The sequence below is a fragment of the Talpa occidentalis genome, unplaced genomic scaffold (genome assembly GCF_014898055.3).
Source record: "Talpa occidentalis isolate TD23 unplaced genomic scaffold, MPIMG_talOcc4v2.1 talOcc4.16, whole genome shotgun sequence".
Classification (NCBI taxonomy): Eukaryota; Metazoa; Chordata; class Mammalia; order Eulipotyphla; family Talpidae; genus Talpa; species Talpa occidentalis.
In genome coordinates, this window is record NW_023601653.1 from 49,341,547 (window position 1) to 49,352,032 (window position 10,486).

Consider the following 10,486-nt stretch of genomic DNA (forward strand, 5'->3'; position numbering starts at 1 on the left):
CTGATTTATTAATAAATAAATCATAGTAAATAGTGAAATATGAACTCTTTCATGATGCCCTATGAAAGCTTCACTAGGGTGAGCCCAGAGTATTTTGTATATACTTTCTGAAAGTGTTTGCTCTGTTAGATTATAAAATGATCGCAGAGGAGACTGTCTTACTCATCTTTGTGTGTGCTAGTGTATGCACATCCCCCCCACCCCATACACACACCTAGCTTAATGCTTGGCACATGGACAATCTTAAATAAATATCTGTTGAGTAAGACTGAAATTGGAGCAGTTAAATTGGTTTCTTCAAGGGAATTGGATTAGAAATAAATTTCTTGCATTGACAGTTTTCTAACTAACAGAACCAAGAATTACAGAAAAACAGTTTTAGAAGCTTCTTCTGTCAAATTGCTGGATAAGGGAATGTAATGAGGCATAGCTAATTTAATAATTTCAGTAACCTTCAATAACTTTCCACTACGCACAGATTGTCTAAACTTAGCATGGCATACAGGGCCTGGGTGGCTCTCTCACCATCCTCTCTGGATAATAAATTCTCTCCATGTTCACTTTGACTGGCAACTCGGCCATGCGCACCTTCGACAGGTGACCTCGAACTCCTTGCTGATTGGCAAGCACATTAGACCTTTTAAACCCTACCAACTTTCATAAGGATTTTCAATGGGAAATGCCTTTCTGTGCTAACCCTTACACTACTTGCCCTTTCCTCCAACTTGAATTTCTACATCTTGAGGACTACCCACTGAAGTTCTGCCCAAGCTCCCCACCCAACTCCTTCAGGTGCACACCTCCACCGTAACACGTCTTTTCATCATAAGTTTCTGTAACTCGTCAAAAGCAGACAATGGGCCTGATTCTTTTTTATGAGCCCTCCCAATACTAGCATGATGCATAGCTTTCATTATGTGAAATGCATTTATGTACAATTAATTAAAGTATGGGGTAGCAATTTTCAAATTAATATTCGCTGCCACACCACTGTTTTCTGAAATCAGCAGGCACTTGGGCTTTGAAGTTAATGAATCGGTGCCTTGTGGTGGGAAGAGGGGCCCGAGTGAGCACTGCAGACTCTCAACATTCCTGTTGCAGAAACCACCTCACTGAGCTGATCGTGGTGGCATGGGGACTAGGGCAGACTTGCACTGCCATAAATCCTAGGTTTTCCCGGATAGGGAAGTTAGTCATACAAGATCATGTGACAATGAAAATGGACAAATGACATAGTTGTCTTACGAAACGGTGAATTTATATCCATGGTTGTTTAAAACAAGTGACCTTTCTGCAAAATGAGATTGTGACTTATAGGGAAACATGTTTCCAAGAGAAAATTCCTTCCCAGCACTTTTCAGGAAATGTGTGTTTTCCCAAATCCCAATCCTGAGCAAAATCAGTTAAGAAATTTAGTAAATGCTAAAAAAGAAGTCCTGCTTCTACTGTGAGAATTAAAGGAACATAGAGATGTTACTTTTTTTTTTTTTTAGAAAATGATTGTCTTTATTTATTTATACAAGCACTGGGTACAGTCAGAAGCGTGGGAGGGTGAAAGAATTCACCAGAGCCAGAACGGGGAACAGAACAGGCAGAAGGACCAAAGTACACTGCTGAGCGGAGCAGCGGGCGGCAGGAGAGGTCTGCGCGCCATGTGGGACCCTCACCTGGCAGCCGGGGATCGAACTGTCGCTGCAGAGGCTGCGGGCAGCTTCGCAACCCAGCGCTCAACCGCTGCGCCACTGGGGAGGCCCCGAGATGTTACTTATTTGAAGGAATTCATTAATGTCAAGTCAAGCACAAGAGTGAAAAGGGCCATCATCTGGAGGTGCAGATTAAGGGAGGCATTTCTAGGACCTGGAGCAGGGGTATGGAAGTGGGAGGGAAGCTAGGTTGGGCATGAAAGGAACTCTCTTATAATTACGAAGAGTGCAGTCACTGGTTACAAACACCCTCCTGGTTGGAAATGGTCCTATGAAGGCCCCTCGGTAGTGACCCTGAAGGTCCCTGGCAGTGAGGCTGCTGTTTTGAATACACCCTATCCTGGTGTGTTAGGTTTCATGGAAAAAAAAAAAAGGAAATAGGACACAACATTGCCAAATAAAATGAGAGAACTTCAGGGTTCTGGACTTTGGGTAGAAAATGCTCAACCCTTTTCTACCCCCTCATAGTTCTAGCAAAGAGAGGTTATTATGGCTGTGAATACTTTACTGAAAAAGAACCTGCTTCATATCAGTTTAGCATATTTCCCTCAACCATGTCTCCCCATCATTCTTTCCTTAGCTTGCCTGTATTTCTTGGGTCTCTGCTTGTGATCATGTTAATCATGTTAAGTTACCATCAGTTTTTGAGCTCTGTGTGTTATTTATTTCTTAGTGGACTTGTGCTTTAGCCAGGACTGCTTTTATGCAGGTGAACTTAGCTGGGCTTTAGTAAGGTGTTAGTAATAGGTGATAACTTAGTCATTGAATACTTACTACATGCCACACAATGGGTTTGGTATTTTACATGGAGTATCTTATTTAATGTTTACAACAATTCTACGCAGTACAGACTGCGAAAATACAAACTGAGGGATCCTAAAATTTTAAGAGTTATGTGAGCCAAACTCAATTCAAAGCAGGTAGTGTCAGGTTGGAAATGGAGCAAGGGGTAAAACTGTTACAGAGAAGACGGGAGGTTAAGCAAGGAAATCAGTGAAGTTGGCTATAGCTATAGCTTAAGCACTAGCCTTATGTGGGAAAGTGTTACTGGCTGTGACTGGTTTTCCTTAGGTTTTGATTTCTTATCCTTGAAAATACAGGCTTAGAATTTTGGCTTGCTTGTGTAGGCTGCTAAGGCATTAGAACTAGTTGTGTCCTTATTTAATGTAGCAATACTCTCTTAATTATCTCCATTATTCAGATAAGGATACTGAACCCCAAGGTCACATGGTTAGAAAGCTTTAAAGCTAGGTTGATCTGATATCACAAGTCTTGTATCCATCACACAATGTGACATCTTCCCAGCTGCTCATTGTTGACAATCTTCTCTTTCTGCGGTAAGATCAGAAACATAGCTTATGTGATGCTGTTGAGAGTGAGAAGCCAGATGCAACGACAGCTATGTCAGTTTCAATTCCCATGTGTGCCAAAGAGGCATGTCCACAAATCCACACTGAAAATTTCTTTAAATTCTTTTACCTGCTTTAAAATGATGCATCAAGTCTGTGAGCAATACAATAGACCTTAGTGTCTGATCTGACCATTTTTGCCACATCAGAATCACTGTGAGGGTTTGTTCAAACAAGAATGATGAACCTGCCGCCCGCTGCTCCCCTCAGCAGTGTACTTTGGTCCTTCTGCCTGCTCTGCTCCCCACTCTGGCTCTGGTGAATTCTCTCACCCTCCCCCGTTTCTGACTGTACCCAGTGCATGTATAAACAAAACGAACAAACAAACAAACAAAATAAATAAATAAAACATGCCTCTATTAAAAAAAAAAAAAAAAAAAAAAACAAACAAGAATGATGAACCCAGTTGCTCATTTATTAGCTCTGGGTGGGGCCCTAAATTTTGTGTGTGTGTCAAGTGTCAGGTGATACTGCCTGGGAGGTCACATGGTGAGGACTAATCATCTGACCTGATCTTGCATAATGTTCAGGTGAAGAAACTGAGTCCAGGGGAGGGAGAGCAGAGGCAAAATTGATTCTAATATCCTTTCCCTTGTTAGGTGGCCCCTGAAAGTAATTGACAATAAAAATTGCATTGTCTGAATGAAGTAAGCTCAACTATAAATTGGCAGAAAGCTTATAGAAAGTGACTCCGTACAAGTATTAAGCACTTTCAAATGTTTCCAACATTTGACTTCTTTATTCCACCATTAGCAGACTAACTTTGGAAATAAGTAGAGCTAGGTAAAGATACATTATGAGATGTGCATTTATGTATGATATCTTATACAAAATACACACATATGTCTTTGTGCAAAAATATATAAAATGTTTGTGATATGTTTGTTGGATAAGGCAAAGAGAATTGGCAATTAGGGAAGTAGTGCTATGATGATTTTGGGGTACAAAGTATGATGATCATTGAAAGGGGGGAGCATTCCAATGAACACTTCAAAATAAATTACACTGCCAAATAAGCTTTATACTACCATTTATGTGTGTGAGTGTGTGTGTCTAAGCCATCCCACACACATAAATGGTATCATTGGTATTTAATATTGAGGGATTAAAGTTTCTCACAACTCACTCTCCCCAAATCTTATCCCAGAGGTAAATTGTTCGATCTCTTCAATGTCTCCGGGACCAGATTTAGGCTTTCTGGAGCCTAGAGGGAAATAATTCTGAAAGTATATATATATTTCTAGGTCTTGGCTGGAATTTAGATGAGTAAGAAGCCCTAAAGATTATTTTCTCTAGCTTCACACTTAGTCCCTCTTTGCAGTCTCTATAACCCAAAGAAACCAAAACCACTTTGAATGGTACAGAATAGCTCACCCAAGATAACCTCTACCTCCATTTTCCTTCCATGTCTACTGATATTTGCTAATAGTTTTTTTTTTTTTCCCCCAGATCATTGGGGATCCCTTTATCTCTCGGTAACATACTGAAGCTTCTATTTATTCTTCAAGAAAGTTAGATATAAGATGAAAAAATAAGGGGCCTCCCTAGTGGCGCAAGGGGTTAAGACACAACCTATGAAATTATCTGCAGCCTCTGCAGCACGAGTTCGATCCCCTGGCCAGCCAGGGAGCAACCCACATGGCACAGCAGACCTCTCCTATCTCGCCCGCTGCTCCCCTCAGTAATATTTCAGTCAGTCCGCCTATTCTGTTCCCCACTGTGTCTCTGGTGAATCCTCTCACCCCCCACACCTCTGGCCTGTACCCCAGCTCTTGTATGCATAAATAAATAAATATTTTAAAAAAAAGAAAGATTAAAAAATGAATGTCCTCACACTTCTCTCTCTTTTCTGTCCCACCTCTGCTGTTTCTGATTTTCTGTCAGACTTGATAAAGCACATTTTGCTCAGTATATATAATTAAGTTCTCTGTGCCATGTCAACAGTGATTTTAAAGATTGAAAACCCATAAACAACATTGATAGCATTAGGATCATGCAAGTAGAAATACTAAAGTATGACGAACATGGAGGAGGAAATGTCACCTGATGATACAACATTCCTTTTCAAGGAACCTACATGAAATATGTTCAAATATATCCTTTTTTATATTGCCTTCTATTTTTGGCTTAAAAATTTGTCATTTTAAATTTACTATATATTTACATTGTAACTTTTTTTGTGCCTGTTTTTCTTAGTATTTCTAATTACCTTTCCTTTTTATTTAATCTTTCATGATAGTAACATGTTTCTAATAACCACAGTACATACCAGCTTTTCAACTTACTTCAGTTACAGTCAGTTTGTGATTGTATTAAAATATTCTTCCTAGGACTCTCTGGTTTCCAATTCTAATTTTAATTGATTGCTCCCTAGTCCCGCAGCACTATAATCATTCTCAGAAGTCTTCTTATAATATTTCCCTGCTGTACCAATTAGGCCTTGATGGTCATGTCTTCCTCTTTCTTAGATCTCTTTTTGGTTTCTTAGTGGCATATACTCAAGAAACATTGTATAGAAGCAAGAGAGGAACATTTTCTGATACCTTACATATGTTTCTTATACCTTACATTTTCTTATACCTTACACTATGTCATTACTATGTGTTCAAATTTGATTGATCATTTAATTGAGTAATTAAATTCTATATTCAGTGTCATTTTTCTCTCAGAACTTTGAAGGTATTACATCACTAGTTTTACCATCCAGCATTTCTGGAAAAAAATCATTATTTATTTATTTATTTATTTATTTATTTATTTATTTATTTTGCAAGTCAAATTCTTCTTTCCATATTGTCTGCTTTGTTTTCTCAGTACATTCTTCCACAATCTGGAGATTCTTTTAACATCTTTTTTCACTGGTATTTAAAACTTCAGTCTTCTCTTGAAAAATTTGGCCACTATAGTTTCAAACTGAAAATATCTTTCATGTTCCTGAAACTCCAGTTTATTAAAAGCTTCTCTTTAGTTTTCTAAGCCATATCCATGTTCTTCAAGGTAGCTGCCAGGTGTTTCTTCTCTGTCCTTCTCTGTGTGCTGTTAGTTTTGCTCAGGTGTCCTGGCTTCCCGTTCGCATTTGGAATAAAGGGATTATATTGTGTGGTCTCAAAGGTTGTGCAGATTTCCTCTGCTGAGATAGTGGATTCTGTCAGCCTCGCTGCCTGGGAGTGGAGGCTGCTCTTGAGCGCTGTGCCCGTGGTCAAGGGGGAGGGATCGAGTAGCTTCATTTGCCAAGATGAGGAAAGATTTGCTCTGGAATGTTCACTTTACCCCCAAAGACTGCTTGATGAACATCTTCTAAGCTTTTACTGGTTGTGGCCTGTGGACACTGCTACTGTGGATTGCTTTTATGTGTAGATGTGGGGAGAGGACAGAGGAAGAGAAGGATCAGGTACTCCATAGTGAACCTGTGTTGATACCAGAATTCACACCCCACTTTATTCTCCTGCCTTTTTTATGCTCTAATACCAAGTTTGGAATTTGGGGGGAGTCCCATTAGTGAACTGTATTTCACCACCAACTTCTCTCTATTTTGGCTGAGGGTTCCTCACAGTTCATGCCTTTCTGTAGTCTAGAATTTCATTGATATTTCTTTTCTTTTTTTTTTTTTTTTTTTTAGAGGCATGTTTTTATTTATTTATTTATTTGTTTGTTTGTTTCATTTATACATGCACTGGGTACAGTCAGAAGTGCGGGAGGGTGAGAGGATTCACCAGAGCCAGAGCGGGGAGCAGAGCAGGCAGAAGGACCGAAGGACACTGCTGAGGGGAGCAGCGGGCGGCAGGGGAGGTCTGCGCGCCATGTGGGACCCTCCTCCGGTGGCCGGGGAGCAGCCGGGGATCGAACCGGCGCCGCAGAGGCCGCAGGCAGCTTCGCAACCCAGCGCTCAACCGCTGCGCCACCGGGGAGGCCCTCATTGATATTTCTTATCTGCTGACAATATTCTCTCCTATATTGTTATGGATTATTTTATTTTTTTAATTTTTTTTAAAGATTTAGGTATTTATTTATACAAGCCCTGGACACAGTCAGAAGTGTGGGAGGGTGAGAAAATTCACCAGAGCCAGAGTGGGGAACAGAACAGGCAGACTGATGAAATACATTGCTGAGGGGAGCAGAGGGCACAGCAGGAGAGGTCTGCGCACCATGTGGGACCCTCGCCAGGGGCCAGGAATCGAACCAGCACTGCAGAGGCTGCGGGCAGCTTCGCAGCCCAGCGCTCAACCACTGTGCCACCAGGGGAGGCCCTGGATTACTCTATTTTGTATTTTGTTAGTGTCATTTTGTACTATTTTATGCTTTTAAAAGGTCATTTCAATGATGTCTAGGGAAATCATGAAGTAAAATCTGCCTTCAAGGGCCCATTTTGTCTACTAAAGCTATCATCTTGAAAAAGTTCATGATAGTAACATGTTTTTCTCTGAAAGGATTTAGGTTCCTACATACACAGACTGCACATACATGCTGCACACACACACTGCACATATACATTAACTACATATAGAAATATGGAATAAAATGATTCTGTGAGATAAGAAGGTTGGGAAACCAGTAGATGCAGAATAAATACTTGATGAGTTCAAATATTTTGTCAGTTGAACCAAATTGCTTTGTAATGTGTGGGAAAAGCAATGTGGAAAGCTGCTACACTCCTGGGCATGAGTTATCCAGTTATCATTTGTGAAACTTCTGGCTAATGCTCTTCCTTAACCAGTGCTGATTAATGATCTCCAGGACAGCAGCATATTCCAGTGGATGAGTTAGAACACAGCTACCAACATGCTCCTGATATTTCAAATGAACAGCTACAACCCTGTTCTCAGTTTTATCTATACACTTGGTCATGGAAATTTCGGTCAGGTTTACTGCACATATACTTTGTTACTGAAGTTACATGAAGCAATAAAATGTAGTAGTCCCTGCTTTACTAGGCCACTCTGGACTTTACCAAAGCCCTCTTTTTCAAACACAGCAGTCATTAAGCAGGGAGCCATAATGTTGTGTGATTTAATTAAATGGTAAAGGACTTTGAACAATTTTTATGGACTTACAAAATATTATCCCTCTGGATCTTTGGAATCTAATATTGGGAACTTACCCCAGTGAAGAGTCTTTTAGTTAAGCACATGGCTTTGAATGGAGAAAAACATTAAGAAAAATTTTATGCAAAAATGTTCGCATTATTTCATCAAGTAGTATAAGTGTTGGTTAATTTAGACAGACAATGGTAGGGAATGTTGGAAATTTCACTCCTGGGAGCTACTATAAATCTGCCAAGGTTGTCTTGACACCCCAGATTTAAGTTCCTTGCCTTTGTATGCTGCATAATCATGAAATCTCCTAACTGGACAGACAGCTGTTCATGCTGTTTTCTCCTTCCTTCATTCCTCTCTTCCTTTCCTCTCTTTTTCTTTTGGGAAATTTGGACAATACAGAGAAGTACAAAGATTTTAATGGCAGACATACTTGCTCTTGTCATTGACAATCATATACTTTGTTAATATTTTGTTTTATTTGCTCTCAGTTTTTTTCTGATCTTATCAGAAAAACTTTGCTTTTCACTGTGGAGTATCATGTTGGCTGTTAGTTTGACATATATGAACTTTGTTTTGTTGTGATTCATTCCTTCAATACCCATTTTGTTGTGGGCTTTTACCGAAATGGATGTTGAATCTTGTCAAGTGCATTTTCTGCCTCAATTGATACAATCATTTGATTTTTGTCCTTCTGTTGGTGGGGGGGGGTGTCACACTTTTTTTTTTTTTTTGGCTGGGTACAGTGTACTTTATTGATGGTACAGGCCAAGGCAGGGCTTCCTATGCCCCTCTTATTCTCCAGGGGGTCTGGGATGGAACTGTGGCAGGTCAGGAGACTTTCTGTGGATCAGTGGGGATGGACTCCCCACAGCTGAGGGCTCCTCTCTTCTTCTTGTGCTCTTGCTAGGGCTGTTGGTCCAGGAGTTTTTACTCTTTGAAGGCCATGTGGACCCTGAGGTCCACCACCCTTATGCTGTAGCCAAATTCACTGTCATGCCAGGAAATGAGCTTGACAAAGTGGTCATTGAGGACAATGCCAGCCCCAGCATCAAAAGTAGAGGAGTATCACTGTTAAAATCACAGGACACAGCCTAGTCCTCAGTGTAGCCCAGGATGCCTTTGAGGGGATCCTGTGATGCTTCCTCACCACTTTCTTGATGTCATATTTGGCAGCTTTCTCCAGACAGCAGGTCAGATTTACAGCTGACACATTGGGGGTGGGGACACAGAAGGCCATGACAGTCAGCTTCCCAATGAGCTCAGAGATAATCTTGCCCACAGCCTTGGCAGTGCCAGTAGAAACTGGGATGATGTTTTGGGCAGCCCCTTGGCCATCATGCCGCAGCTTACTCTCTGCAGTCTACTGAGTGATCCACGATACCAAAGTTGTCATGGATGACCTTGGCCAGGGGTGAGGGTGGGGGGGTCAAGCAGCTGGTGGTGCAAGAGGCATTGCTGACAATCTTGAGGGAGTTGTTGTACTTCTCACAGTAACATCGGCAGAAGGCGCAAAGATGATGACCTTCTTGGCTTGATCTGTCAGGTGATCCTGGGTACCGTTCTCCAGGGCATTGAAGATGCAGTGGACTCCACAACATATTCAGCACCAGCATCACCCCATTTGACGTTGGCGGTGTATCACTCCTGAAATATAGAAATGGGCTTTCCATTGATGACACGCTTCCTGTCTCAGCTTTGACTGTATCATTGAACTTGCCATGTGTGGAATCATACTGGAACATGAGGACCATGTAGTTGAGGTCAATGAAGTGGTCATTGATGGCAACAATATCCACTTTGCTAGAGTTAAAAGCAGCCCTGGTAGCCAGGTGCCCAATCCAGCCAAATCCATTCATGCAGACCTTTACCATGGTGTCTTGCAGAGAAGAGGTGGTTATCTGTAGAGCCAGGCAGAGCAGAGAGCCCACACTTACTGCTTTATTGAACTATCCCCACATTTGTTGAATCATCCTTGCATCCTTGGAATAAATTACTTGATCATGGTGTATGATTCTTTTATTGTATTGTTGAATTCAGTTTGCTAGCAATTTGTTGAGGATTTTTATGTCTATGTTCATTGGAGATACTTGTCTATAGTTTTATTATTTTGTGTGATGCCCTCTCTGATTTTAGAATCAGGCTAATACTGCCTTCATACACATTTTTTTTCAATTTCTCATTTAATATAGTTAAGGATAGACCACATGTTGAGACACAAAACAAATCTCAATAAATTTATTAAGCTTAAAATCATATTAAGCATCTTTTCAGATCACAATGGTATGAAGCTAGAAATCAACCAAAAGAAGGAAGGAGAAAACCACAAGTATGTAGAGAC

General features: G+C 40.8%; 1 pseudogene; it reads right to left on the reverse strand.

Moving 5' to 3' along the window:
* Positions 1–9,075: 9,075 nt before the first annotated feature.
* LOC119246959 (glyceraldehyde-3-phosphate dehydrogenase-like) lies at positions 9,076–10,019 on the reverse strand (annotated as a pseudogene).
* Between the last annotated feature and the right edge of the window lie 467 nt (positions 10,020–10,486).